This window comes from Nothobranchius furzeri, chromosome 1, assembly GCF_043380555.1.
Source record: "Nothobranchius furzeri strain GRZ-AD chromosome 1, NfurGRZ-RIMD1, whole genome shotgun sequence".
Taxonomy (NCBI): domain Eukaryota; kingdom Metazoa; phylum Chordata; class Actinopteri; order Cyprinodontiformes; family Nothobranchiidae; genus Nothobranchius; species Nothobranchius furzeri.
In genome coordinates, this window is record NC_091741.1 from 46,973,002 (window position 1) to 46,996,953 (window position 23,952).

Genomic DNA, 23,952 nt, shown 5'->3' on the forward strand with positions numbered 1-23,952 from the left:
ACCAATTTCTGTTTCCTGTTCTGTACAGGCTAGCCTGACCTGACTCATCTATCTGTGTGATGCTCCTCATCTAATAGATAAACATGTTTATTTCTAACTAGCTTTTCAGCCAGCACAACAGATAATGTATGGCTAGGTGTGTGTGTGTGTGTGTGTGTGTGTGTGTGTGTGGGGGTGGGGGGGGTGGGGGGGGGGGTTGAGAGAGCTCTTACTTTGGATGGTAACTGCTCTGGACCGGCCCAATATGTTATGTGGGCTGACTGTGTCCTTGCTTTGGCCGTGTGTGTTTGTGTGTGTGTATGATGGGCTGGCTAGCCCCAGACACAGATTATTGAAATAGGCTGAGCTGAGCCGTGGTCAGTGGAGCAGAGGATTAACTGGTTAAAGCTAATGATGAAATATGCTTTAGGACAAGCCACCATCGTGTGGATGCATGCAGACACTGGTTTATGATTTAGACTGCCTCCCACTCTCGTTAAGCTGTGAACCCAATGCAGTTCCAGTGAGGTGCAAACACACTTCCGCACATGCATGCTGCTATCATCCCCCTGGCCTGTTGCCATTTGAACCCACCTAACTGGCCACCCATTCATCGCCAGTGGCTTAAACTACTGCAGCATCCAGCCAGCATTCCCAGAATGTCAATGTCCCCCTACTGTTAAGTATTCCTCAGCAGTCTTGCTTAGGCACTTTGTGTGTGTGTTGCTGCTCCCACACCAGCTACTGCAGCTTAAGTTGCCATGGAAGCAAAAGCTGCTCCACATGCACAGGAGATGATGTATAGAGGGATACACATCTGAGATCATATTACAGTGCATTTGTTTTTAGTTTTCACCTTTCCGCAGACAATGCAGAAAAAATGTGACATGATGATCATAGTAAACATTAGTTTGGATAAAAGGTTTGAATCCAGAAAGTCTACCTCGTGGTGTTAGGGCTGCCTGAATGTCAAAAGGTAGGTGTTGTCTTGCTGAATTAGCTCTGCTTGTTGCCCTAGCTTTTCTCTGCTATTCATTTTAGACATAAAGAAACATGTCAAGGAGAATAAGTCTATGGGAACCCGTCCGGCAGCCTCTGTCCCCCTCCTTCACCACATTCTTCTTTCTCCACTCTTCTATTTCAGCCCATCGTTTCTTCATACATCATCTGCTCGATGCACATTGTTTACTGAAGGCTGCTGCCACGTTTCCATTCCTTTTCACATCGAGATGTGGTCTGTAGTTATACACAAGTGTTTGTGTACATACTAGTCATTTCTGTGCCGATAATCACAGTGGCTAATGAGAAGGGCAGTCCATTAGTAGCGCCTGGGAAGAAGATCAGAAGCTACTGCAGAAATGGACTTGCTCACCAACAAAAACCTCATTCAGTGTCCTTGCGTGCCCATTCTGCCTGCCTCTAAACGAGCAGGGACCCTGTTGTGTTGAGCAAGAATGTCCCAGCTCTCATTTGGGAATAGATATTGGGCAAGGTAGGTCAAGGGAAACCGGAATTGTCAAGTTTTAGTTTGTATCAGGGTGACATTCATGTTTAGGTGAATTGATGATGAGGGAAAAAAGCTATCAATAACAAGGAGAAAACCAGGCTGTTGGAGCTGCATGTGTAGCACATGGTGGGCCAGTAGAGGGATGAATTCATGCATGACTATAGGTATGAGTAAAACCAAAAGAGTTTAAATGAGGGTACGTTTCCTCTGGAGCAACAGTGTGTTACCTTTGTTGATGCATAGAAAACTAGAATATCTGTTAAAAATCTAGTATTAATATGAAGCTACAGTCAGGAAGACACAGCAGTGCACTAGTGCAGAGGGCAGAATTAGTAAGTAGGAAATAAGTAAGCAAGTGACTGAGGTAAATATGAGTAAAGAGGTAGAAGTGGTGAAATAGATTTTTTTTTCTTTTTGTTCATTTCACTCTTGCGAGTCCACAACCACTGAGGCAGTTAAATCAAGCTCCGAGTGAGCCGTACACTGCAGTATGTATTTAGATCCTAAAGGCTTGAGCGTTATGGAGTCAAAAGGGAAGACCTAAGTATGATCTTTTGGTGTCCTGGCAGTTTGAACTTTGGCTGACACTTTTGAGTGTCGCTGGCTCGGGGTTGAGATGAGTTTAGCTGCTGAAGGAGACGAGTCAAGGTCTGAGGGACATAAACAAATCATAGAGCTGTCCACAAATATTAAATATTTCCTTTAGTAGAAATTGTGCCTTTTATTTCCCCCTTTTTATCAGAAGAGATACATTTAGGCCTCGAGGAGACAATGTGAAATGTCATAGATCATAGGAAATGATGTCTGAGTTTAAGCAAAACATGGAAGCTTTATGTTCATTTGTTCATTTTGTAAACATGTCTAAGCGTATATTGTTGTGTTGTGAATGCTGATTAAATTACATACAAATTTACCTTTATTGGTGCCCAATGAACATGGTGAGATTTGTGATCTGGCTTGGAGAAGTTGGGTCTCACTTAATCAGAACAACAAAGCTTTTTGTTTTGTATTCCACGCACAAATTCAAAAGCTAAGATGTCAAACTTTTAATTGGGAAAGATGGCTCAAATGTCAAAGTGAATTACCATAAACCATTTTTAAAAAATACACCCACATCCTTTTTCTCTCTTTCTGCCAGAAAAGTTTGATGGCGTCTGTGTTTACAGAGTTTTTTCTTACTGGTTGTCCTTGATGGGCAGGCACGAAGCTTTAATCACAGCAGAAGTTTTGACTGGTCCAATAACCTCACGTCTTAGTAAGAATGACCTCTAAAGTCTGAATATTTGACCTGAGTTACCTTGTTATGAGTCATATTAATTGGTAGTAATTTGACTTTAGAAGAACAGATTGGACTGGGCTTAATTTAACCAGGCTCGTTATCGTCTTTTCCCATGGCGTCCTGGTCAGTTAGTTAAAATGAACAGGAGCCAAAAACACATATGTGAGAGTTAAAGAGCAAGTAATTTCTAAATTAACTTTTTGCTGATGAACTGTATAAATGAGTGTCTAATAGTGTTTTAAATGTGTGTATTCATTATTTTAGCATTTTGGTGCATTTTCTTTAAAAATTAAAAATTCTGCCTAAATACCACAGTATAGCGCCACCTTCAGCTTAAAACATAGTGTTTGAGTCATTTTGACTACACTTTAGCCAATGGCTAAAGAGAAAGATACTACTTAAACCAGTAGAGTACTACGTAGCAGCTCTGTGTCAAAGTTATAAAAGCATCGAGCGTCTCGGCCACGCCTTGTGGCGAGTTGGGAGTTGGATTTGCATGCGAGTGTAGGACGGTTAGCGGTAGTTCAGCATTAGCATATAGCATTAGCATATCCTAATCTTTAGCATAGCTTTTAGTGTTATACATACTTATTTAGTGTTAGCTTGGCTGTTGGATATTGTAGTTTAGTTAGTGTTTGGCTGTTAGTGTTATTAGGAAAGTAGTTCAGGTTAAGTGCTCCATATCGTGTTAGTGTGGTGAGAAGGTGTAGTGTAGTGGGTTCGGTGGCTCTGTGGGGTTGCACTCCTTTCCGCTGGACTTAGAAATTAGGCGCCAGTGGTTACACGCAATTGGTGTCTGGAAAACAGTCAGCTCCCGCCTGGTGCTGTAGTTTGCAACCAGCATTTTACCCGCGATTCCTTCGCCAACATGATGGAGTTTGAACTGGGTTATTCTGCACGTCTCCGTTTGAAGAGGGAGGCCGTGCCCACCGTGGCTCTTCCGCGATTAAGATGCAGCCTACCGACTCTGCTCCCCTGCCACGGCGGGCTCCAGCCTGAGGTGAGTAAGCTAAATAAAATTTTTAACATCTTCTAAAGACAATTCCCTACCTAAATGCAAAGTTTGAGAGACGTGGTTCACTTCATTTAGCTAATACTGTAGCAGTCTGCACTGCCTTCGGGCTGATTTGTCAAAAATGTGGAACGGGATGTAAGGTTAGAATCAGCGGTGAATCGGAACATATCTCGAAGCCCTGGCCGACGAAACGGTCCTCATGACTATTACTGTCAGGCTCGGAGAAAATTCGGGTTGTTTTGTGTCAGTCGGTAATTCTGCTAACAGTGGCTCTAACGCAGCACTAGTTGACAGACATCATTACAGCATGAAATCCAGCCGTACACCACAGCGTGACCCGGTTCTGTGAGGAATTCTGTTCAGGAGGTTGCATTTCAGGCTCTCTTCACATCATATGTGACTGACTTTTACGTTATAATAACGATCACACACTAGGAATGTTATAAAGTGCCTATATAGGACAGTTTCTTTTGTATATTATCTGACTTTATAAACTCCAACAACAATGTGCTTCTATTTTTTTTCAGGCTAAATCTACCCAAGACGTTGGCTGTCAGACTGATTTAGTAGTCTGCAAGAACGCACTTGTCCAGGCTGACGTGAAGCCTTACCCGTAGCAAAGGTGAATTATTTTTAATAATCTTCAATGTAAACATTTTATTATCACCTTCTAGTTTAAATTTGTTTTACAGATTATTGTTACACATGATTTTATGCTCTTTTGAACATTTATAAATGTGCTGCTTCTTTGTTTTTTACATAGCCACCCAGTTTAGAGCTCACAGCCTCAATGTGTCTTGTGACACAGGGACCATGATGGAAATTCATCTTCCAGAAAGTCTGAGAGCAGCGTCCACACCCCTGAAAAGACCAAGATGTGAGGTGTCTGCTGTTGATTCCAGCTTCCACCTCAGTGACAGTGCAAGCTCAGTGAACTGTTCAAGGTAAAAAAAATTAAAACATTTCAGAATTTAAGATATTAACAATTAAATATGTGATTACATCATGACATCATGAAGGAGGCTACTGATTCTGGCCCTGTGACACTTGGTGGTGACGTGTGAGCTGATTCACCTGGTAAATAACTTTTACATTAAATATTTTGTTCTTTGCTATCAAAAGTAAATTAACTAATAACCTGCATTATTGTAGGACACTCAGCTAAATATGGACGCTACACCATGAGGCAGGCATGCGTTAATACACTATAAGAGCACATGAGATGAGCAACACCACAGATTATTATTGTACACTGTCCTGGATTTGTTTTCTTTCTGCATCTCATCATTAGCCTGGCTGATCACCTGATAACTCCTGTCATCTGGTTATGACAGCATGAGGATGTCCTCACACACCTGTAACCTATCAGCTCATCTGGCAGAATAGAGAGAGAAGAGACAACACCACATCTCCTGTTCCTGGAAAGCCTTCAGCCATCCTTCGATGACTGAGAACCTCCATCAGCTCTGTCTCCTGTCTGCCTACAATTATTATAATAAATATTGTGTTTGACAAGTTTTTTGTGCTGCCAAATATCTCATTTTGATTCCAGTTTTTATATTTAAATGGATATTTATAAATTATTTTAATTGAATTATCACATTGTTGCATGTTTAACTAGCTCTATTGTGATGAATTAAACAAGCACCTCACTGTTAAAAGCTCGTTTTAATTTCAAGCATGTTTAAGTATTTATGGACATGAACAAAAACAGGAAATATATAAATTGAGATTTATTTAATTAATATAACAAATAAGGGGGAAAGAGTCATTGAAATGCACATTCTTCTGGAAGCTCCTGATCCTGACGACACCAGCAGAGGATACCACCTGCAGACACCAGAGGATCACCTACGACCAAGAGAGCAGCTGGTATCAGTAAATAAATAATGAAATCAGGGCAGTTTTAGTGGGCTGAACACATTACAGAATAATTTTCTCATGGGGTATTTTCATAACTTTCTATGCAGCAGACTGTAACTTGAGCCCAGGGCTCCTGGAGAGCTGCTATCCAGCACGTTTCAGTGGTTTTCCTGCTTTAACAGGTTAGATTAGCTGTTAAGTAGCTCAGTCATTTGTTGCTGATTAAAACCAGGTGTGTTGAAGCAGACAAATCTCTAAAACATGCTGAATACTAGCTCTCTAGGGCTGTGGAGCCAAATCCTGCAGCTAATCTAATGCTATGGCTAACGGCTACTTACCATTCAGAGCTGGTTCTGTTGGGTCGGTTCCGGTAGTTTCAGGCAACTCACAACCTCAAAACAATAAGGCTCAGGTCCGCTTGTCTCCTCCAAATAGACTTGGTTCCTTTCTTCTCGAGTGTCTGGGTAAGGAGGGGAGAAACGCCCTCCACTTCTAATGACTGCTCAGAGTGATGGGAGCTAGCATAGTCTCGTTAGCCATCAGTCTTTGTCACTGCCGCGGCTCCGCCCTCTCGGTCCACCAGGCAACGCCTACTAATGTTGCAGTTTTTAAATTTGATACGTGGGTGGAGAAGGACTCTGAGGCACACTTGACCTGCTCTTTAAGTTTGTATGGGAAAGGCTGGCTTTTGTGTGACCTTTGTGTGACCGTCCTCACTTCTCTTCATGCTGCTGATTCTACTAATTCTGTCTTGTGATTTTCCTTTTCTTAATGTTTCCTCTTCCTCCAGATTTGATTAATTTTTTGTGTGAAGCAGACTACAAAGTAGTATCTCCACAATTTAAAAAGATGATTTATATTGATTAAAGTACGTTGTATCATGCTATAGTACAGTAGCTGCCTCTCAGCAAAATTAAACCCTATTAATAACCGTTTCATCTCTTTTATGCATTAGTATAGTACCAAATCATTGCATAGTCACAGTTAATTTGTGGTCCTGCAGTAGGAAATCAATACAGTGTTGAGCAAGTAATCACACAATATGTTTGTGTATAGCTCAGATGGATGGCAGTAATCCTGCCAGGTCCTGACTGTAATTTCCCATCATTGCCTCACATAAGACAAATTTATAAGAACATTTAAACCAGCCAAGGAGCAGACGAGTGGGGGGATTCCACTGAGCTACAGCTATTTGTTTTCCAGATTTAAGAGTCTTCCCTTTTTTGTGCTCTCTATACATTGCATTTTCTGATTTTGTGTATAATGGTTTGTCCAAAAATAATCACATATAAATTATTCTTTTTAAGTTATTTTCCACAATAACTCTCAAACACACATTTTTTTCTCTGATGCCCTTCCCTCTCCAATTGATTTATGGCTAAGTCTCTGCAGTTAGAGGATGCACCACTGCAGGTGAGCCTTCCTCTCCTCCTCCTCATCCTCTCACCACTTCCTTCCCCTCATGTCTACATCCAATCATTGCACACCATTGGGCTCTTGGGATAACCAGTGCCCACACACACCTTTTCTCTCTACCCTTCCTCTCTCTCTTCCTGCTTTTCTCTTTCTGTACAGAGTAGTTTGGCTTACAACTGGGTCACTCTATCTTTCCCCTGCAGTAAATGCCAGCAGCCAGCCAGTCGTTCAGGCTGTGCTATGCTAAGCTACCCTTCATAGCTTAGTGTAACTGCAATAACAAGTTCTGAAACTGCTGATTTTATTATCAAGGGGATTGTGTTGTATTTCAGTGTTTGTGGGTGTTTTTCTGCAGGCTTGGGTGAAAGACGTGTTTGTGTGAATGAGAAGCCTCCATGAATGAGAGATTTTCTCTTGAGTTCCAGCTCCTGCTGGTATATTCTGTGTTTGGAAGCTCCCATTAGCCACCACATGTATTAAGTCACTTGCAAACATCAGATTTCTCTCGCAGCACCTGCTTGTTTGTTTTGGTTTATTTGCACGTTCTTATATTGCTCAGCTTCTCCTCTTATTTGTCTCACAAGCACAGATGCACACGGAAGCCCTCCAATGTGGCCACAGCTGAGATGGTGAAATGTGAGTTCGATTACTGAACTATTAAGCAAATGCTCGTGTAAACATCTTTAAAAGGGTCCCTGGGTCCGTCTTTTTAACATCAAGGTGTTCAAGTGCACCTCAGGTACCACAGCTGCTGCTTTATGCGCTCACTGTGTGAAGCAGTGAAGGTGAGAGATTGAGAGTAAATAAATGAGATGGAAGGAGGGACAGACTCTGGGAAGAAGAGTTGGAGAGGTGAAAAAATATGGTAGGAAAAAAGAGCATCTATCTTCTTCTCTCACCTCCTCTTTTTGCCCCTTTCTTTCCAGTCTTCAACACAGATCTAATAAGTGGATTTTTATCTCCGCTGCACCAACACTCCCACAGGCTTATGGGCCTTTTCCCTCAGTGCTACATGAACAGAATTGGTAATAACTAATCTGCACTCAGAAACACTTTTGGACTGAACTAGTTTAAGGACATTGGACTCCAAATTCAAAGTAAAGTTATGACTTTGAAGGTAAAAGGCATTTCATATTTAGCAAACTAATCTACGTTCAGCAACACGATGACAAAAAGAAATCTTAGAAATGTTTGCCACATTTTAAAGGTCAGGTAGGGAAATCTCATTAATGCAGGTATTCCAAATGCATTTTACAGTGGTCCCTTTGGCAGCAATTACTGCATGAATTCTCTGCCAAGTCTCTACCAGCTTTATTCTGCTGGATTTGAGGCAGGTTAGCCTATTCCTCCTGACAGATCCCATCAGAGTCTGTCAGATAGACGTCTCTGAGCCTCAGGTTTTCTCTGAGGAAGTCCGTACACATATCACTGAAGTTATAAACTTTTAATAAACGCATTCATGGGGAAACACTTTTAATGAAAACACATTGGCCCTACAGCGTGAAAACAAAACTATATTTTTACACCATTTCGCACAGTTGATCAGTTGGTCTGTATACGTTGGTTCTGACTTACTTTATATGAATAAGCCTATTTATATTATTTTGTTTAGTCTTTTTGAATGAGTTATACAGACAGAAATGTTGTTTTAATGGACAGAATATTTAATTGTCACACCAGTCTAAAACTAAAACGGGAAATAGATTTTTGGGTCTACATTTCAAAACAAAGTCGTTTTCACTAAAATGCTTGCAAGGAGAAAATTAGAAAACCAGCTACATTCCTAGGCGTTGATTGCTGTTTCATGTTTTTGTAGGTTTTTAACTTTTGTAGCCTAGCAATCATCTGTAACAAAAAGATTTTTTTCTGCAGGTTGATCTCGCCATGCTCCGTTGTAGCTTCTGCAGGTCTACCATTGGCCCGAACAGTCTTGTGTCTGGCCAGTCACAACACTCTAGGTTTGTTTGCTGCTTCTTCGTCTTCTTTGATGGTTCATGGAAGGCTGCCCCATCAGAAATCAGAAAGAAATCAGAAAAGCTTTATTTGTCCCAGAGGGAAATTAGAGTTTCAGTACACACAATTCAGAGATCAGACATACTGGGCAAGACACATGACAAGATAAGATAAGATAAGATAACCTTTATTAGTCCCACAAGTGGGAAATTTGTTTCGTTTACAGCCAAAGTAAAAGTAAAGTAAAAGTTATGCAGCAGAGGGAGAAAACACTAAAATACAATGAGTTCAATTGTAATGAGATAAAATAAACTCAATACAATAGATAATTTATACCTTAAGAATGGAGTAAAAAATAACCATACTATATACAGCTTAGAAATACAGAGTACACTTCATCCAACAGATTTGTTGTAGAGTCTGACAGCAGTGGGGAGGAAAGACCTCCGGAATCTCTCTGTCCCACACCACAAGAATTGGTGACCGTGGTCATTCGCAACCCGAGTCGCGCTACCTTAATAGAGAGAGAAAAAGGATAACATGAGGATTGGTTTCGGGAGGAGGGAAAAAAAGGCACTCCATAGCTACTCTCCCCCCAGGGGGGCAGCTTTGCTCTGCAAAAAAAAAAAAACACCTCAACAGATAAGCAACAGATAACACAACACAACATCCCAATGGGAAGGCGGGGGGGGGGGGGGGGGGGGGGGGGGGCTGGGGTCCTGTTTCCCCAGCGAGAGCAGCCATGTACGGCGCTCTACCACTGTAGCCACAGGTGGGAGGGAGATCTTGGGAGGAGCGCAGAGCACATTTGACTCCTGCAGGTTGATGACCTCGCCAGGCTGAAGTCCACCAATTCGAAGGCGTGGGGGTGGGGTGGGGTGGGGGGTGGGGGGTACTCATAGTGATGAGTATGTCACATTAGAGACCGGAATTGTGGCATCAACAAGTTAAGTCCATGCCGTGTTTTAGTTCTGCTCAACAACTAAACAAGGTTCATTCACTGTGCTGATTGAAACCCATTTAGTTGCTGAACTGAAGAAAAACACGGCATGGAGATGACTTGTTGATGTCACAGTCCCCATCTCTGGGTCACGTGTAGAGACGGTTTGAGAGAGAACCATCGACATAAATATACTGGACATCTCCTTTCCATAGGCTCCAATATCACATTTTTTAGGCCAAATGGGAGGTGGCCACCACCGCCATTTTGACCGTGTCACAGGTTCCGTCAAGCCCAGACAATTTCAATAAAGGGAAGAGAGGAGGAGCTGAGGGTGGGGCTGTAAGGCTGGGATCAACTGACGACACCTGGTCGAACTAGCTACAAGCTAACTTGAAGCTAACCCTGGCTAACTCAAAGCTAATACGGAGGTGGGAGCTAAGCTAACGGAGGTAGCAACCTAGCTACAACCGGAGTTAACTGTGCACAACACCAGAGCTTCTCAGTCAGAGATACGCCGGGCTGACCGCTGGGTAAAACTGGGTGGAACACAGAGGTCTCCAAGACCTCCACAAGCTGGCAGCCGCACAGCAGACAAGCGCCGCTGCGATCTGAGATGTGCAGAGCTGCCGCTGGCGATAACTGGGTGGAAAGGTTTCCATCCCAGAGCTCCACAAGCCGGCATCAAACAGAAGCCGCGATCAGACAGAGATGCGCTGAGCTGCGGGGAGGGGAGAACCGGGTGGAAAACATCGGTCTCCCAAGAGCTCCACAAGCAGATAGTAGGAACCCAGCTCCACCAACATGTTATATTTCAACCCATTTTCTAAAGTGCAGCATTATGTTAAATGCACTGGGTTTTACCCTATTACATTTAAATTTCATGGTTAAACAGTACATGTTAAAATCTAAGCTCAGCTCGGCAGTGACCTAAAATACATAAATATAATTTTACTTACCGAAAAAAATTAAGTGGAGACTCCTTGGATGCTCTATTAGTGCAATTAATGCCACAGCAAGTCATTTTGTCCAACAATTGCACAAATAATATCCAAACAAGAATACACAAACACAGAGACTCAAAATGCCGGAGCAGTTTCCAAGCCAGCCGGAGGCTCTACTGAGGCCTTTCCACGGAGCTAGCTCTGTGGTCACGTGGGTCGGATGCTCATTAATTATACAGAATTTTAGGCTTTTAATACACTTAAACAGAAGAGTGAGAAAAATATTCACCCCCCTCAGAGTTGTCATGAGTGAAAACTAGATCATTTAAACAAAAAACATGTTTTGGTACCAGGCTGTAAACATGTTTATTTCTGCTGTGAAATTGGTATTTTTAACATGGGAGTGTCACAGTCTGCCCCTGCCTCCCTGATTGTGTCTCTCCCCTGCCCTTGATTAGTCCTTATTGTTTTCACCTGCCCCTTGTTACCTGCCCTGTGTATTTATACCTCCCTCCTTGTATCAGTCTTGGTCGGATCATTGTGTGTTAGTTGTCAGCGTTGTGTTTGTCCTGCTGTTCCCGCTCGGTTATTAAAATCATTTTTTACTTTATCCTAGCCTGCCTTTTTGCCTCCGGGTCTGCTCCACCACACATGGTCCTTCTACTCCTACACCCGCAACGTGACAGGGAGTCGATGAGGATTTGCTCGCTTCTGACACCAGCCCCCAGCGGATGAGGGTGGAACTGCAATTTTTGTCGCTTCCGCGTTGGCCTCAATTTTAGAGCTCCATTGTGGGGGCTTGGAGAGAACTGTAGAATCCGGCCCATGACTGGGTGGTTTCAGTGGCTTGTGGCCAGACTATATATTTCCATAAAAGGATGGCTTGCAAGGCTAACATTTCTCAGCATAGCTGTCACTCATGTCTGTGCTTAAGCTGAACATTTTTTGTAAATACAAACATAAAACACTGGACTAAAACATACCTATGTATCAAAATAACACATACATATATAAACATAAATAACATACGGTGGTGTTTATGTTGTTATTTGAGCACAGCCCTTACACAATAACCAGAATAACATCAACTCAGAATGCTTAAGCCTTGACTTTGTGCTGCAGACATGTTTTATAAGACTAACTTGACAGGAAACACACCCAAGTCTAAGTTCTTGCATCATGTTACTGCAGAGAGCTACAAAACTGCGGTGCAGGATGAGCCCATGTGTGTCCTTGTGTCCATGATAGCAGACCAAACCTAGCTCTATGGATATTTTTATCTGTTTCTCAGTGTCTTTGCATCCCGGCACTCGTGCACCCTGGGAAATTCGACTTCCAAGGACACTGATGTGCACACGCCCCCAACGTCAGTTCCCTTTTCCCTTTCCTTCTTTCATTGTTGACTAAAACCCAGAGCAGCATTTCATCTACTACACTCCTCCCTGGAGATGGAGACGGAGTCTTTGCTCCCCATATCTAATCAACCTCCCTCCTTTCATTAAAGTTAAGCCATTAGTACAGAGGGAGAGATAAAAGTTACCAAATGTGCTGAATATCAATTAGAGAAAGTGTTTGGGTAGACGGAGAGGATGCAGAGATTTTCTTAAAATGACAGACAGACAGGCCAAAAGGAGAGATGCGGTCTGAAAACAGATGCAGTTTATATGTAATAAAAACAGGGAGAAGAGACAAAATTAAGACTAATGGATTTTGAGACGTTGTTTAATCTCATTTCTACATCTCATCCATCATTGTGTGTCTGTTTGGCAAACAAAGCCATGAAAGATCCAAACAGACTGTTCCATCTGGTTTGGCTCTCTAGATCTCTCCTTATTAGGCTCTTATTGCTGTTTAGTCTCAGCTGCCCGCTTCTGCTACTGGCAAACTAACCAAACCACTGTCGTCCTCCTCCTTCTGCCACCACCGTAGAAGCTTGGCCGTCAGCCGCTGTAGCAGCTTAACCGTCAGAAGTCTATGTAGTTTTAGCTCATAACATCTGTGTCGCTAAAATACAACTACAGATTTAAACCCTGGTTTTATAAAATCAGTTCAACATCAAACTGAATATTTTAAACCGGAATAAAGGCAAACTACATCATGCATCACTCTTTGATTGCGTTGCATCATTAGAACATGTAAGGTACTTTCAAAGGTGAATGCCGGTTTGGATCTGTTTGTTTTCACAAGTACCTCATGTTGTAATACAATGCCCTACCAGTTTAGGCTCTAATTTCCAGCTAGCTTAGCACACTACAGATGTAGCTGTGTGTGTTAGGATGTGTTGGCAGGCACCCTCTTTCACACAGCGTGGGCTTCAGACTTGGCTGATGAAGACACACCGAGGGAGACGCGTTCCAAAATAGAAACGTCAGCCACGCTTACTTATATACAGACGGATGCAGAATCGGGACAACAGGGAGGTGGTGGTAGATGCCAGAGCACATAAAATGAGCTCTCTCTCTGTTTCCTCTCACTGCTCTGCTACGATTGGTTGCTCTGTCTGTCTCATTAACTATTCACCAACATGGTTTGCTTCTTTTGCCCATCCATTTGTTTCAGCTGGTGGATCATTTCCTGTTCTGTGCTCCTTCTCAGCTTGAGATCATCAGACAGGTTTGCAGTTGCAGGGCTGGGTTAGCAAACATTCTCAGTGGTAGCTAACGGGAATGGATCTGGAAAAATGAGCAAATTAGGAAAGTTGCATGTTTTACTCCTAATTTGTTTTATTTTAACCTCTAAACAACAAAATCTTTCCTTGCATGCCCTTTCTGCATGTAGATGCAGTTTGCCTTTACTCCATCATCAGGAAAAGTACTCAAGATTCATGGTAGAGCTACATTTTTTCCAACATTTTTCAACTGTTTTCTCAAACAAACAAGGCAATAATGAAATGATTAAATAAAACCTTTACATGCCTTACACAGTCTAGTTTTAACGGTGATTCATTACAATTCCCAAAGATGTGTGGTAAGGAAATTGTTTAGCATAGCAAATACCTGAGAACAACTACCAGGTGATTATTTTCATAATTAAGTGCTAATTTTAAGCTGTGTACTCCATGCTTGTTGTAGAAGCTGAATCAGAAATTACCAACATAAACTCATCTGTTCTTGCTGAAGGAAATCTTAACTTTTAACAACTTCTGCGTTCGTCTGTGGTTGTGTTCATGTGCACACAGTCACCACACTCAAACACTTAATTTTCATGTGGTAAATGGCCACTAATACTCTGTATCGAGGGATTATGCATAATTGATTTATGGATGAGGAGTGAAATTACTCATCAGTGGAGAGAATAAGGCGTTTTGTCTTAAAGCTGGAGCGTGCCAAACTTTTGTGATTTAATGGAACAGATTTACTCAAGGCTATATAACATTCCTGTTTTAAATTCACCACATTTACATGCACAGTGGTAATAAATTACATAACCAGTTACCTTATACCACCAGTTGGTTCTTTATTAGGCAGACTTTTAAGATGAAATTATTTATTTTTGCAATGCTCTGCGGCATGCTATCTGCTGGTTGTTACATGCTAAGTAATTCATATAAGAATAAGTCCAAGCTCAAACTTTTCCAGCAAGCCCATTGGCTCATAGCCTCACACTGCAGCTCCTGCTATATTTAACTGTGTCTGCTACCTTTTGTTCTTTGAGCTTAAGGAAACAAAGGCATCAATGGCTCCCGAGGAAGTTTCAATCCATTAGATCTGGTCACCTCTTTTTTTTTAAATCAAGCTGCAATTCAGCTCTAGTTTCTTTGAACAAGCAACAATTGTTCCTATAATTGTGGAACATCAGAATCCACAGCCAGCATAATTTCTTATCCCCTGGTGATCTGTTATCTCTGTAGGATTGGAACACACCTTGCTAAACCCTGAACATCCATGACCCTGCCATGTGTTCACCATTTGTCCTTCTTGGACCACATGTGGTAGAAACTAACCACTACATGCTGGCTTCACCCCTGAAGTCGCCGAAGCTCTGATCCAGTTGTTATATGTTCAGAGTCGGAGTCCTGCCACATTTGTTCAGATTCATACTTTTCTTCATGAACCGAGAACTCACCTCCCTGTCTGTGCAATTTCACCAACACATTCACTCTGCCCATTAATGTGTTTAAGCTGGGTGATTGGTTTTTACATGCATAATACAGATGCCCTGTATATCTTTTCAGCCTGGTGTTGTCAAGATAAATATTATCATCAGGCAGTGAAATTGCCCCCAAGTCTGTACTCACAAACCGCAATCAGCCTTTTCCCATCTCAGCTGCATATTTTTCCTTGTAGCTGTGTTGTCAACAGAAATGTGAGCCAGCCAGCTCCAAATACAAACTCATCAAAGGTGATTCATGGTGGTAACGCACAGTAGTAACATAATCTGTCTACATTACAGCAGAGTATCCGTTTCACCACAGTGTTTTCCCAGCCCCCCATCCCCCGTTCATAAATGGCTGATTTCTAAAACTGGAAGCATGCCTCCCTTTGAGTCTGGTGTACAGTAGTGGCATATCTGAGCTGCTGCTGTTGTGAGGATCTGTTGCTAAGCAACTGTTTACTACTATTATGGGATTTGCTGGGCCTCAGAGGGGTGGTGAATTCAGGCAATTTGGCCTTTGGTTATGTACACTACAGCAAATTTTATGTACAGAATATTTATGCATACAGATGTAGCACTGTGCATTGTATCACACACACACACACACACACACACACACACACACACACCCAAGTAGACTCGCATGCACGCATACACACACACACCCAAGTAGACTCGCATGCACACACACACACACACACACACACACACCCACACACACACACACACACACACACACACACACACACACACACCCAAGTAGACTCGCATGCACGCATACACACACACACCCAAGTAGACTCGCATGCACACACACACACACACACACACACACACACACCCACACACACACATACTTTTTCTTCCTTCACATACCTGTGTGCTGCTTTACTTCCTGTTCAAGCTCACGCAAATGTATTTTTCATCTATTCACTAAAGTTTTTTCACTTTGATCTAATGTTACTGAGCAGCTTGCAGAATGCAGGAAAATATTTTAAAGAGCCGTCAAGGTGGGACCACCAAACACCAACAAAACCAGTTTGGGCTCAGCACTGGCTCTAAAAAGAAGCTGATTGGTGTCAGTCAGAGGCAGATTTGCATGCCAAAGGACCATGAATAGGCACTGATGGAGTGATGGGGCAATTCTGTACTTTTATTCTGCTGAAGAGCAGAAGACAGACCATGCACAGTTTTCTTTTCACTTCTGCATTTTCATATTCATAGAAAAATCAATGATACAACTTAAAAATCATAATTTCTTCATTGTGATGAACACCGCTGTTTGTTTTTTTTACTACGTCGCTTAATCAGCGGAATTGCTTCCATCTTTTCTTGGAGGGCTCCATCCGACCTCCAGCCTGATGAGTTCAAAGCTGACACACATCAGATTTGTCCGCTGAGGCTAAAGGTTTTTTTAATCACACAAGTGTAAACTAGTTGCTGTGAAAGCGGTAAGCCATAAATCATACGCTGTCTTGTGAAACTGACTTATTGCGTCTGTCATGGATGTGTTTAGTGGCGGTGTTCGAACAAGCTTGTGCTTGCTGTTGAATATGGTGGATCAAACACACTAACGGATATTTGTACAGAAAGCTTTTACAGGAAATGAACACCCATAAAGACAATGGAAGGGCTTGTGTGAGTGGACTTATTTTTATGTGCATATGTGTTAAAGCTTCTGTCCAGTTGATGGATCATCCCAGTGACTGAAAGGAAAATATCTATAAAGCACCCGAGCTACCCTTACTTTCATTCTTGCTCCTTTAGCTAAAAGCCCCTTTGGCTTCTTGTCCACTCCTGTGTTGTTCTTCCCTGTTACAAATTCACAAGTCTTTATTTTGGCTGTTTTATGGCAAATATCCGTCAGTAAACAAATGAGTGATTGGATTTCTCTTTGTACAGAACAATTGGAGAATGAACAATTTAACGTTAAAGCCAAAGACCACAGAAAATGGCTCAATCTGTTGTCAGGGATTTATGGGTCTGCGTGTATCAGACAGTTTCTCCCAGTTGTGTTAACTTGTAGCTGCAATAGGGGTAACATGCCGAGGCCTAATCAGACTAGTTCAGCGTATTTTATCTGTGGTGTGTAGAGATAGTCCAAGTTTAATGATGCAAAATGATTTGAGTTTGGATGTGAAAGAAATCCAACTCTTTGGTGCACAAAAGGAAAGTCTTTTCATTAGGAAATCTGTTGTGAACTTTCCATTCTGGTTCACATTAGCATCAGATTTCTGGTTCTGTGACTGGTGCTGTACTAAATACAAAGCTGGTTAATGAGCAGATGTTGTCTCATCAATGAGAGAAAGTTTCAGAAGTCATGAAATAATGAAACTTCAGCCCAACTGGAGATAGTCTGAAGAAGAGCAAGTATCACAGAATCTTTTTTAATCGGCAACAACAACATGTTTGGTCGGCAACAAGATGGCGCCTGTGCTTGGCTTAACCGCAGTCACCGGCCACTTTTTCAAACTTTTCTCCACTAACCTCCTCTTTTCCACCTTGCTCCTGTCTGCAATCCATTTCAGTAGTGTCCCTGCTACCATCTCCTATGATCGCCAGACTCTTCTGTCCTTCCGTTCGTTCACGATCGCCTAAGATGCACCAAGGACGTATCAATAAGTCAATAAGAATAGATCTAGCATCTCTCCTTCAGCCTTATCGCTGCATCTCCCGACTCCAACCAGGCCCATCATCCTAGATAGCTTTGCTCCTGTTTCTTTGCCTGAGTTAACCAAACTAGTTAACTCTATGAAGACCTCTGCATGCCCCCTCGACATCATACCCTCATCTTTGTTTAAAAGTGCTTTTCAGTCCATCGGTCCCAGCGTGCTCTCTATAATTAATGCTTCTCTGCTCTCTGGTCAGGTCCCTGCTTACTTTAAGAACGCTGTAATCCACCCGCTTCTTAAAAAACGAGTCTTGACGCCTCTCTCCATAGCAGCTTCAGACCCATCTCTAAACTTCTGTTCATCTCCAAGATCTTGGAAAAGGTTGTGGCTAAACAACTCACAGCTGCTCTTGATGAACATAACATCTATGATAGCTTCCAGTCAGGTTTTCGTAGAGCTCATTCTTCTGAAACAGCTCTTCTTAGGGTCTCTAATGACCTTCTGACTCACAGTGATGCAGGGGACTGTTCTGTTCTGGTCCTGTTGGACCTGACTGCAGCCTTTGACACTGTTGACCATCACCTGCTACTGGAGAGGCTGAGAGACTGGGTAGGCCTATCAGGATCTGCTCTGGAGTGGTTCTCCTCTTATCTCTCTGAGCGTTCCTTTTCTGTGGCCGTCTCCAAGTTTAGGTCCTCCATCACCTCTCTTACCCATGGTGTCCCACAAGGTTCTGTGCTGGGGCCTCTGCTCTTCCTCCTCTATCTGCTTCCTCTTCAGCACATCCTGAGCTCCTTCAAAGGAATCTCCTACCATCTTTATGCAGATGACATCCAGCTGTACATCTCCTTTAAGCCCCATGAGATGTCTAAGCTGCAGCTGTTACACACCTGCTTAGACTCTATCAAAACCTGGATGGCTGGGAGCTTTCTTCCGCTGAATGAAGATAAGACTGAAATCCTCATCTGTGCCCCAGACAAGCTGGTTCCCAAAGTCAGAGACTCTCTTGGTCAGCTTGCTTCCCACACCAAACCTTCCGTCAGGAATCTTGGCGTGCCCTTTGACCCAGCTCTCACCCAGGATTCTCATGTCAGTTCTCTTGTTCGCTCTTCCTTCTTCCATCTCAGGAACATTGCTAAGCTGAGTCCCATTCTGTCCCGCTCTGAACTTGAGACTGTTATCCACACCTTCATCTCCTCACGCTTAGACTACTGTAACTCTCTTTTCACGTGTCTGAGCAGAACCTCCCTGAACCGTCTACAGGTGGTTCAGAATGCCTCTGCTCGGCTTCTGACCAAGTCCTCCAAACACACCCACATCACCCGCTTCTCCTCCAGCTTCACTGGCTGCCAGTCAACTTCAGGGTTCATTTCAAGATCCTGGTTCTGGTCTATAGGGCCTTACATGGACAAGCACCATCTTACATTGGTGATCTTCTTAGTCCCTACACCCCCAGCAGGTCCCTGAGGTCCAGTGATCAAAGCCTACTGGTTGTGCAACGCACCAGGCTTAAGACCAAAGGTGACAGATCATTTGCTGCTGTGTCCCCCAGACTCTGGAAATCTCTCCCCTGAGCCTGAGATCAGTGGACTCAGTGGTCTCCTTTAAAAAGCAGCTGAAGACTCACTTGTTCAAGCTGGCTTTTGTATGACCTTCTTCACCACTCTCTCTTTACTCTGTTCTCCCCACCTATTCCACCTTCCTCAGGATCCACTGATTTCCCTCTTTCCTATTCACTCTCTCTTTCTTAACATTTTTTCTTTTAAATCCCAATTGCCTATTTTTGCTCATTTTAAATATATTTTTAAACATTTTCTAAATGCTTTTTTATATTTTAACATTTTTGTTTTTGTGAAGCGCCTCGTGATTTTTATCTTGAGAGGCGCTATAGAAATGATATTTTCTTCTTCTTCTTTTCTCGTTGAGTGTTATAATGGGGTGAATTCCTGTAAAAGATTCTACTTTATTCGTTTGGGTCAAGTCGATTGTCTTTAGACAAAATTTAAAGAGCATTTATTCTTTATAATTCAGGGTCAATATTTCGCTATAAACCTCGCAGCTTGGTAGCTTTAAATTTTTTGGGGTGGGATTTGGTTTTTCAGCCAGCTTTTTCAGCCCATTTTTTGTTTTTCATATTTGTGTGGAGATGGGCCGAACCCCTCTCCCCCATAAACAGGTAACAGGTACGGGGGCCTGCAGCAGCCAAAATACCTCAGAAACATGAATATTCCAGATTCCAGCCATGTTTGCCTTCACACCTTTATTAACTCCGCGCTGCCTGACCCACGTTAGCGTAATCCTCTGTGTGTATTTACATCATGAAATTAGCAGGCAGGAAAAATGTTCGATTTCATCATGAATGATATGATCTGGCCCACCCCTCATTGCCACATGTGGGGTTTTATATATTCTAATAAAAGTGCCTGTGTGACACCTGAGGCATGTAGCTTTGCCACTTAATCTGATTTGTAGTAAATATTTTACAAGTAGAAAAATGTCACGATAGAAGTTTTGGTCGATGTGGCCGAGTCCTTCTCCCACCAGTATCTTGCTCTATATTAGTGGTTAGCTTGGACCATTGTAGCTTTTTTATTTTACCTAACCGATCTCAGCCAGCTGCCTGAACACACAGACACAGCCTAAAGGCTTCCCAGCTTCCAGCCTTTGTAATATGGCGTCTCGCCCTTGTTTATGCCAACCGCCCCTCACCGTGCCAACTTACAACCTCCCTCTGTACACACATGAAGCAGGCAGCCACTTCCCCTCAACCAGCTGAGATGAAAAGCCCGCAGATCACACAACTGTTCGACTTTGATCAATCTGGCAACAAGTGTAAATAGGTTGGTTAATAGGGATTTAGCACAGGGCTGCTGCCTGCGATTAGAAATATCCAAGCATGCACGCATGCTTATTTCACTAACATTCAATACAATAATAATTCTGCTGTAGTGTGCACACATACTTTTATTTATTTATTTTTACAAACAAGCTGTAGCATGCAGACAGTTTCAGTGGGATGTGTAACTGGGGTGTAATCTGAACAGTATAATCAGCTTGCATTGGATGGAGAGATCTGACAGTAGAGGTAAATACAGGGTCACAAAAAGATTACTATGAGGAAAAAGAGGAATGGAATGAGACATCTTGTGGACGAGCTTAAGATGTAAAATGAGCTGATGATAGCAAGGCAGGGAAAGAGGCGTCAAATTTATAAGAATTTGTATTCAGTCACAGAAATCATCAAAGAAAGTGACTTAAAAGAGAGAGGGAGGAAAATGCTTCATAAATGGTAGCTTTACATATTTTTCCAGCGCAAAATCTGAATCTACTTGTGGCCGTCTCCGTTTATGGTTTTATTCTGTTATATCCTGGGTCAGATTACAACCCTCCAACATTAAATCTGATTCTAAAAGAGTCTCAGTCCAATTCAAATCCGCAAATTAGTGTGTCTTTCCCTCCCTAAACTCCTTTGATTCCTATTGCCAAAACCTGATTACATCGTTTTTATATCCCGCAAAACCCACTGGTGCTGTGGCTTTCCAGTTGCAAGCCTCTTATCTATCAAACAGACTAATGAGTTTGAAGCTGACCACCAATACAGCAAGGTGGAGAGAGAAGTCTGTCCATATTGCAGTGCCTGGTTGATGCGTTTTCAGAAATAACACGGTGATCAGGAGATAAAACTCTGGAGCAGATGTGATTTCCCCTCTGGAGAGAGGGTCGTCATTTCAGAGGATCTACTTTGGTTTGTCTCCAGCACGAACCAATTTGCTTTTGCAGCCGCATTATTCTTTTGTGTATAATTTAATTCTAAAGATTTAACCTTTATAGAACATAACATTATTTTTAAAATGTGATGGTATTAAGTTATTTGTTCATCTGAATCATACAGTGATCAAATTTCCCAGCATCTGTGATTGGAAATGAAAAAAAGCAAGGACCAGCGTCTCTCATCCTCTAATTCCTTTATCTATATGCGTTGGCTTTGTTTCCCTTCTGCATTAAGCTCAATTATGAGGAGCATGTGTTTTCCAGCCAAAACCATGTAGTATCAGTCTATTGTTAAGCTTTAGAATGGCTCTGACCTCCACCCTCACCTTAACCTTCCACAGCCGACCTCTGACCTGTGACCCTGAGGTTGTCTACAACCTCATTGCCTGGTGGAAGTGAAGTGCAGCTGTTGTTGATGTAACTGGTTATTTGTGTTGTGTCCTTCTCTTTTTAATCCCTCCCCCTTTAAAGAGAATGAAACGAACCTTGCAGTTGGCATTTTGCTTTCTGGATTGCTGGCTTCTTCCACACTTTTAATTATTTATGCTGAACTCTATTCTCCCTACAGCAGAGGAAGCTAGAACAACACACACACACACGCACGCACGCACGCACGCACACACACACACACACACACACACACACACACACACACACACACATTCTTTTGCTGTAACTACATGTGCCATGTGTTGGCAGGGCTATTTCAGGGGCTTTGTTTTGGGAGGGGAGGCTGGCAGGTTTGGAACAGACAGAAACTATTATTGGAGATGAAGGAAAGAGGATGCTTCTCTTTTCTTTCTTTGCTTTTATAACAGTTGTGACATAATTTTGTAGACATGGTTTCACACCATTGCAGTTCCCAGTTATGTTGTTGTTTCTATTTTCAGTTCTTATTTCCTTCCCTTTTAACATCTTTCATAGCAGTTATCAGAGAAATCGCCTTCTTTTTGTTTGAACTTTTCATTCTTTTCCCAATCATCTATTATTCGCTCTCATTCCATTTCATCTCCTTGCCATCTTCATTTTTCATTCATTTGTTTTCCCTCCTCAAACATTCATTGACAAACTCGGTGCAGCTCCCTCTGTGTGCAGCCTCACGCCCCTCTCCTTCCATTCCACCTGCATATGTTATTTTCTCCCACTGCTGGGATGGCGCGTCTGCTTTGATTGGCTAACAGTATGCACTTTCCCCTGATCTCTGCTATCTGGGAAAACAAATTACAATGAAAAGCAGAAAGTGAAACTGTGTTTCAACAATCTGTTAAGGGATGTGAAGAAAACAACTCGCAAGATCTAACTTTTAATAAAGAAAGCCATCATTTGTGCTGCAGCAGCCAGTGCTTTAAATTTGCATTTTAGTGTCTGAGCACGGCTTAAGTTCAAATTGAGCCAAACAGAGGCCTGGCGCATGTGCTGATTTAGGCTTACAAGGTACTAAATGCTCAGTTGGAGCTGTTCTGTCACCATGGAGGTGGATAATAACGAGAAGAAAAGCACGAGTAAAGAGCGCAGATGAGTCTGTGGAACGAAGGAAGGACAGCTGGACGAAAGTGGAGAGGAAATTAGAGCAAATATAGAATCAAGGTAAATTATAGAAGGCTTAGTAAATAAAAACTACCACAAAAGGCTCCTGAAGGAGGGGATGATGAGAAAGGAGTGAATAAAGGGTGTTTGATTGAATGAGTGAGATGGGAATCTACAGAAGACTCCTGATGTGAGTCATCCAGCCGGTGAATGATGGGTCACCATGGACACGGCCACTGACCCTGCACTGATGCCCAGTCTATTGATCTCATTAAAACAAAACCTCTGTTTCTTCTGCTTCTTTTCAGTGGCTGCTTTATTGTCTAACAGTATTAATCATGATTGGATCTGCTGGTCCGAGTCTCTTTGACCCTCTCTTTTGTATGTGCCGGCTGTCTACACGCATCAGTTTTGGTCGAGCTGCCTGGCGCTCTGTGCTGCGATTTCAGCTTTTGTTTGGTCCTTTTGATGACCGGCTGTTTGTGGTTTATAGTTTAAGTGCCACAAATGTCAAACATACAAATCATGGTTAAATGCATTGAGGTAATATCATGAGCTCATTTAAATCAATTACACCTACAAATTAATCTCCGTCCTGCTGTTCAGAAGCATCCCGTTGTCCGTGTCTTCTGTTATTTTGTTTTGCCACATTTTCCCTCCTTGGGAAGAACATTCAGACTTTTATTTTTTATTATTTACCTTTTCTCAATCAAAACATGACTGGTAATAGTTGTGTCAAGCTGCTTGGATTCACTGCAAAGAATCTCTCTAGATCACAGTAGAGTTATGGACAAATTAATGCATCTAGATGTGTAAAAACGTGTTTTTGCAGTGTGAGGACGAGCTGTCTACTCACTAGTGAAATCATTTGCAATTGGTCCCATTTGTGCTAATACCAAAAGGTTATCAGCCATGCAAATGCACACACACACACACACACACACACACACACACACACACACACACACACACACACACACACACACACACACACACACACACGTAGACTCGCATGCACACACATACACACAGACACACGCATGCACGCGCA

General features: G+C 42.4%; 1 protein-coding gene and 1 long non-coding RNA gene across 5 annotated transcripts in view; both read left to right on the plus strand.

The window, feature by feature from the left end:
- Positions 1 to 23,952, plus strand: part of plxna4 (plexin A4) — a 252,711-nt gene that overhangs the window by 43,677 nt on the left and 185,082 nt on the right. The gene's annotated exons all lie outside the window — the stretch shown is intronic.
- On the plus strand, positions 185 to 5,298 carry LOC139066370 (uncharacterized). 2 transcript variants are annotated; one of them, XR_011519269.1, is made up of 3 exons: positions 185 to 4,402; positions 4,544 to 4,724; positions 5,072 to 5,298. It is a non-coding gene; the product is annotated as an uncharacterized lncRNA (long non-coding RNA). The 2 variants fall into 2 exon arrangements; XR_011519267.1 differs by having other exon boundaries at positions 185 to 4,724.